Genomic DNA, 7,987 nt, shown 5'->3' with positions numbered 1-7,987 from the left:
GTTCGAGCTTTCATGTGCCGAGCCCATTTTGTGCACTTGCCAGTCGAATGAAATTTGCTGACTTCCATAGTAACTAGGGCTCGATACCTTCTGAATAGACATTGTACTGAAAAGTGACCGATTTATAAGTCATTTGCATCTGTATCTATTTCGACATTCAAATCTACTGTTAACAACTGACCGCCGGCCGGGGTGGCTGAGCGGTTCTAGGCGCTTCAGTCCAGAACCGCGCGACCGCTACGGTCGCAGGTTCGAATCCTGCCTTGTGCATGGATGTGTGTGATGTCCTTAGGTTAGTTAGGTTTAAGTAGCTCTAAGTTCTAGGGGACTGATGACCTCAGATGTTAAGTCCCATAGTGCTCAGAGCCATTTGAACCATTTTGAACAACTGACGCTGCTACTTCAGGAGCAAAGTTATGTATTATTTTTACTATTTCATATTAGATGTATAATAAGTCAATATCTGAACTCTGTTTCCAGGAACAGCACATGTTGCTCGCTCCTCTATCCAACAGAGAACCACACACCATGCTAGGAAGACATAACACCGACAACAAATACGGCAGCCCGCTTCTAAATTGCTTTTTACGTCTTCCTTTAATCTGACCTGTTGCTGATCCCTAACACTCGAACAGTATTCAACAGTGGATTGCACTGGTGTCCTGCATGCCGTCTCCTTTACAGATGAACCACAATTTCCTAAAATTCTCCCTATAAACCGAGGTCGACTATTCCCCTTCCCCACTACAATCGTTACATGTTCACTCCATTTTATACTGTTCTGAAACGTTACGCCTAGACAATTGGTCTATGTGACTGTGTGGAGCGGCACTAATGCCGTACTCAACGAGTATGTCTGGTTGTTGAACTGGAGGATACACAAGCGGAAAATTTACCAGAGACCACTTTCCAGACTACTTCTATTCTGGTTAAACAGCTGCACAGAGTATATCTTAAAAGGTTGACATAACCGAAATTTTAAGAGGAACTTGCTCGTAAATATATGTCAAGCAATAAATAATTTTTTTTATATATTTTCGAACTTACCAAGTTATTTCTCTCTTCTGGTTTCAACTTGTATCACAAATACCTGATTATGTTTTGCACATCCAGAATCGTAAGCTCATACTCCACGTTGCACGCAGTAATTCCGTTTTGGCGACGAAGCTCATACTCCATGCTGCACATCATAACGACCAAAACGCATGATGTAGGAGGCCCAATAGATATTACTTTTGTTTATCTATATGTTGTCATACTAGTACAGGGGTGCATACGTTCATCGTCAAATCAGTGGCATCTTATGCCAGATGTCCCAAGAACCTTTCCCTGTTTACAAATATTCATAAGGCGTTAAAATATGACACATGGACAAATATTTTTTGTATTGAATTGCATGTGACATATTCAAGTTTTTATGTACGTACACACCTACTGTTACTTCGTTTGTTACAGGGCCCAGTGAAGTTAACAATAGCGGAATCGGACACCATTTGCAAACAACATGTGCTCAGACCAGGAGAAAGCCCAACATCTCCTCTGGTATCACAGGCACAGTCAACAAAAATAGTCCAGATAAAGCAGTCCAGTCGGTATACCATAGACAACCACCACTTGTGAAAAGCATCAAGATGGGGTATGCTAAGTCCAAGGAAACAAGGAGTGTCTGTGATCTCCCTAGAACAGGCAGGCCTGCATCTAGTGCGCAGACAATTCAGACAGCGGGAGACACCTTCCTGAAAAATCAAAGAAATCAGTCCGCAGAGCCTCTCTTGTGTTGCAGATTCCGAAGACATCAGTGCACCACATCCTGCATAAATCTTCTTTTCCGTGTCTCTCCAACCAACGGATTACAGTGTTCGTTCTGACTTCGCTTCTGCCATGCTGGCTGAGATTGAGGAAGATAATGACTAACTGAAACGTGTTCTTTCTTCAAATAAGAACACATTTCATCTGAACGGTATTGTCAACCGAGACAATAGTATGTGTTTGAAACCTTCAGAGCCAGCTCTGAACTTAACGTGTGATTCGGTCTCATGCACAGTAAAATCATAGGACGTTTTCTCTTCAGAACACAGCCATCCCCCTCTCACTGTCAATCTCTTCCTCCCTTCCCCCAGTCTCTTCTTCAAGCCTCTCTCTGTCCATCTTCTCCTTCACAGTTTCTGTCCATATCCTCCTTCCCCCTCTCTCTGACTTTGACCTTGTTTATACTAACAACTTTTCCCCCTTACGTATTTCATACCAGGTCTACCGGTATGAAATGAGCGTTAAGATACAAATGTGTCGATAGGGAACATTTGTTGTGAACGAGCCTAAATCTTTTTTTGTTTGCTTGGTATGACATCTGTCAAAGATATTTAGTATACATCAAGTCATGGAACAAACAACATAATATGTTTTCATCGTGTTAACAATGTCGAATTTTGTACCAGAAAGTGATGATTTATGGAAAGCATTAATTTTTTGTTTTCATTTGAAAAAATGTGCTGCAGAGTCGCATCGAATGCTTGTCCAGGCATATGGTGATCATGCTCTATCAGAAGCAACATGCAAAAGATGGTTCCAACTGTTCATAAATAATGATTTTGATGTAAGAAATGAAGAACATGGAAGACCATCAAAAAAGTTCGAAGACGCCGAATTGCAAGCTATATTGGATGAAGATGATACTTTGAGTCAGAAGCAAATGGCAACAATGCTAAATGTTGCACAACAAACAATTTCTGGCCGTTTGAAAGCTATGGGAAAGATCCAAAAGTGTGGAAAATTGGTGCCACATGAATTGAATGAAAGACAGATGGAAAACCGAAAAACCATTTGTCAAATTTTGCTTCAAAGACATGAAAGAAAATCAATTTTGCATCGAATTATTACTGGCGTTGAAAAATGGATTTATTTTAAGAATCCTAAACGGTAAAAATCATCGGTTAATCCGGGACAACCATCAACATCGACTGCAAAACCAGATCGATTCGGCAAGAAGACAATGCTCTGTGTTTGGTGGGATCAGAAAGGTGTGGTGTATCATGAGCTTCTAAAACTCGGTGAAACTGTGAATACTAATCGCTACAGACAACAAACGATCAATTTGAACTAGGCATTGATCGAAAAAAGACCAGAATGGGCCAGAAAACATGGCAAAGTAATTTTTTTACACGGCGATGCACCTGCACACAAAGCAAAACTGGTTCAGCATACAATCAAAACACTTAGCTTGGAGCTGCTACCCCACCCGCCGTATTCACCAGACTTGGCCCCTTCCGACCGCCATTTGTTTTCATGAATGGGATACGCATTGCCTGAGGAACACTTAGATTCCTTCGAAGAAGTCGAAAATGGGGTGTCTGATTGGTTCGCTTCAAAAGACGAACATTTCTATTGGCGTGGTGTCCACAAATTGCCAGAAAGGTGGTCAAAATGTATAGAAAGCAATGGTCAGTACTTTGAATAAAATGTTTTTACTTTTCAGTTCAAAATTAGTGTTTCATTTTCACAACAAAATGCTCATTTCTTACGTGTACACCTGGTAAATTAAAAAAAATGTAGTCTATACCCGTCCGAACGTTTCGTAGAGTATCGCGTAATAGTTTGAAGTAGATCGGTCAAGAACATTTCGAGATTTTAGCTAAGAACCTTTTTCTTTTTATGCATCACATACGTATTTAGCTGAGAACGTTTCTTTTGAGGCGTTATATACATATTTATATACTTTATTTATTGAAAAATATGTATCGATATCCTATGTCCATCAAAGCGTTTAGTTGAGTGTTTGTAAAAATTTGAAGTAAATCGGTCAAGAACTTTTGCGGCATTTTGATTATAAAAATTTGTAGGTTAGATCTGTTTGAATCTTTGCTAGAATATTGTGTAAAAATCTGAAGTAAAAAAGTCAATAACTTGTCGAGAATTTTGGTAACAACGCCAGATTACAGTTTGTCTTTATAAAGTAGTACAGATGACAGCTTTAGTTAGTTAGGGCTGTCATGTCACCTGACATGGTCGTCAGCCTGACAGTCGAATAAGGGATGGGCAAGGTGCACTATGTCAGTACATTTAGTGGCCGCATTATCGTGGATGCCTGATGCATTGGACACTCCGTCTCCGAATTCCTTCTTACGTGCTACCATGTAAAGCGTGTACAGCGAATACCTCGTTTTGAGAAAAACTGTCGCCACTGGAGACAAAAATTGTAGGCAACAAAATATTGAGCTCAGGGTTCACCACAACTGTCACAGATTGTAACAGCAGACAGAGGGTTCACAGTACAGCAGATCATTCGCCAATCCAGTGCTGTGGAACAACAACCACGGGGCAGTCATACGAAACGGAACCACAGCTCCACACGCGTACCACTGCTGACCGCACATCACTGGCCACAGACAATACCACTGAAGTCACTGAATTTCGACGGCATGCGAAACGGTTGTGTGGATTTATGAGTCACGGTGCTCACTGATGCACGCAGAGCACGACTGTGTTGAAAGGTGCAACAGAAGATTCTCCTTCCTTGCCAAGTAGACACCTTTCAGGCGTGTGAAGAAGGTACTCTGGTGTAGTGTAAATCTGCGTGGATTCCTGATACACATACCTTCCTGTTGACTGGTGAACGATACACTAACATATTATTCGACCATTTGTTCGCTTGTGGAAGCGTACGTTTTTGGTAAACACAACAGGTCCGTGAACTGGTTCTACATGGCATGAAGGAGCTTCTGGTCTGAAGATTACTTCCACTGAAACTAGTTACCGGAATTAATCAATAAATAATTGTTGTGATTTGGTCTGCATGATACTGTTATAGCTTTAAATATGATTGCTATCGTCCTTTGATGTTCGACTATGCAAAACATTACAACTTTTAGTCTAAACATTCAAATATGTGTAAACGCATTTTGAGTAAAATAATTTTTGGCGTTAGGCCACTTCATTATAACACAGAAATAAATAGGGAAGAGAAAGATAAGATAATGTTGTCAACGTAAAGAAATACTAATTGGAGAGAGAGAAGACATCTGGGATACCACGAGAGAGCAGCTACGCCGATTACAAAAGGCAAAGCTTTAACCTTCAGAGTACCAAGAGGGTGGGGCTTCTTTATGCCCACCTTTTGAAAATATTATAACCTAGTCAGTTTCTTTACATTTTAAATTTGAAAAAAAATATTTTTAATGAATTATTTTACCAGATTCCAATATGTTTTAAATTTGTCAGTAGAACTTAACCAAAAAATTTAAGTCTCCGTAGTAGGTGTCACTTTCCCCAATGAATATCGTATCTGTTATTACCAGGTTCAGAGTGTGTTGAGAGTAAAAATCGACAACAATGAGCGGGATTTGCATTTATGGTGGTCATACAGACGATAGTATACCTCACTAGAAGGGGTTGATATTGCTAAGAGAGTGCTAAAACGTATTTTCAGGTCCTGGACCCTGCTTACGTATCAGTACTTCTTTAAAAAGTATGTTTTTCATATAATTCAACAACAATTATTATTTAGTGCGTAGTTCATTCCAGAATTGTATGCTTAAAATTGAGGAGATGGATAAGGCTTTCTGTTAGTGCCACGCACAGATACAGTAAAGATGGACGAATCAGAACTTGCATTGCAGCTATGGAATGGAGGACAGCAGTGACTAAGAAACCGATGAACAAGACACAACACGTGTAAATGACAGGTCCTATCTGGTAATGTCCCCGTAACTGAGCTTAGGAAACAACCCAACGTCACCCAGATATATTACGGAAGCTTTCGCTATTCCTGCCGCATTGCACTACTTGCTAGTGCTAAATATTCGACTGAAGTAACGACTGGAGTAGTTTTCCTTTAATTTTAGGTACGTTACATACATATTAGATACCTATTCCATACATATTATTAATTAAACTTCCCAGCCATGTTTTCCTGTCCGTATGTGAAGGATAATCTCAGAAACTGCTTTAGGGATTTTGAAATGGTTTTCACTAATAGACAGACTGGTTCAAGAGGAATGTTTGTGTATGTGATTCGTAAGTCATCCGGCCACAGATGGTGTTACCCGTAAGAAGCCGGCGCGGGTCGCATGTAATTTTCTACATTTTTGATTTGCATTAGGCAAGCAAGAGGCTTTTGGATGCTGAAACAGTTCTTTCTTCCCAGTTTAGCTGCTCGTTCATGATTATTCCAAGAGCTGGTACTTCTTCTTTTGATAAAACTGGATACCATCAAGGAATTTTGGAGAAAGTATTTCATTCCATATATGTCCGTTTATAGTAGACTACTTATTCAGTACATTCGAATCATTGGTAGGAAACAACTAATAGTGTTTGATTCTGATTAAAGAATACATTCACATTTGCAGATTACTCATAAAATTGTTTAAACGCACCTGTCTTAATATTTGTTAAACTCACTGGGCTTTGTCGCCGAATCTCTTAAAAAGTGTGTTTTCCAAGAGAATGATATCGAGTAACGCTTCTTTTACATCGTACCACACTACAGCTTTCAATTGATACGACGCTAGTTTTCAGTACACGCATAGGTGATTATGGGTAAGTAAACAAATGCCAAGTAATATATTATTACAAACAGAAAGTACTTTAATCTTTGTAGAGAAAGCTGCGTTTTCGACAATTAGAAATGTGTGTTGGCCCAGGACTCAGGTATTAACGTTTGTACTTTTCAGGCATCACATAGTCCAACCGAACCACCCAAGAACGCTTAACGGAGTTTTCGACAATTTAGAAATGTGTGGTGGCCCAGGACTCAGGTATTAACGTTTGTACTTTTCAGGCATCACATAGTCCAACCGAACCACCCAAGCACGCTTAACGGAGCTCTTCTCATCTTAATTTTACTGCTGCCTCCATTCTGTCTCCGTAAGGTGCTAATTAATTAACGGATTTCGTGGGGACTTAGACTTACCCGTACCCTCAGGATTGTAATTGAGATTGAAATACACACCGAGGTGACAAAATTCATGGGGTGCCTCTCAATATCGAGTCGGACCTACTATTTTCTGGCGTAGTGCAGCAATTAGACTTGGCGAGGACTCAACAAGTTGTTGGGAGCCCTCTGCAGAAGTATTTAACTATGCTGCCTCTACAGCAGTATAAATCGGGAAAGCGTTGCCATGCAAGGTTTTGAGCATACACTGTCCTCTCGATTACGTCCCACAAATGTTCGATGGGTGGCCAAATCATTCGCTCGATCTGTCCAGAATGTTCTTCAAACCAATCGCGAACAACTGTGGCCCGGTGACGGCGCATTCTCACCCATAAAAACTCCATTCCTTGAATGGCTGCAAATGGTCTCCCAGTAACCGAACTGTGGTGTGCGTACTGTAAGACCTTCGGTACACACACCATCAGATTATTTGACTTGTCGCTCTAACGAAGTAGGCGAGTGTCAGCAGTATGTCTCGTGGTCTTATCGTGGCGTGTTTATCTTCTGCCGTTAGGTCAGATGATACAAATGCCACTTGCACGCTAAGAGTAGCAAATTGACGGTGACCAACTTTAAACGAACTTGATTAATTTTCACACACATTTATTAAAATAATAACAAGCATAAAAATTACTTAACTTCGTTCTGGATGCTATTTACAATTGACAATCTGAAGTTCCTTTGGTATTGCTACGTTAATCTTATTCTCACATGTATCTCTGATACTTGGCAAAAGCGTCTATTCATTTATCTTCATGGCTATGTACAGGAACAGGGTAATCTTATTAGGCGCAGACTGAAACTTGACCATAGACTGGTACAGACAAATGTAGAGCTCGTACAGACGGTTGCAGACAAATGCAGACTGACTAATCGGAGGTCTGTACACTCGTTATAATACCTGGCACATTCTTGTATCACTGCACGAGTGTGATCCGTGAGGAGAAAAGGTTCTACGTTGGCAGCAATCTCATTGGCTGTGTTACATATTAATACGCGGATCGGCGGAAGCAGAATTTGGTCCGTCTCTATGGCAGCGCCACCTCGTAGTGCGGAGCCGGA

Source organism: Schistocerca serialis, chromosome 4, assembly GCF_023864345.2.
Source record: "Schistocerca serialis cubense isolate TAMUIC-IGC-003099 chromosome 4, iqSchSeri2.2, whole genome shotgun sequence".
Classification (NCBI taxonomy): domain Eukaryota; kingdom Metazoa; phylum Arthropoda; class Insecta; order Orthoptera; family Acrididae; genus Schistocerca; species Schistocerca serialis.
The sequence above is the reverse complement of the archived record's forward strand: the minus strand, read 5'-3'. Positions refer to the sequence as shown.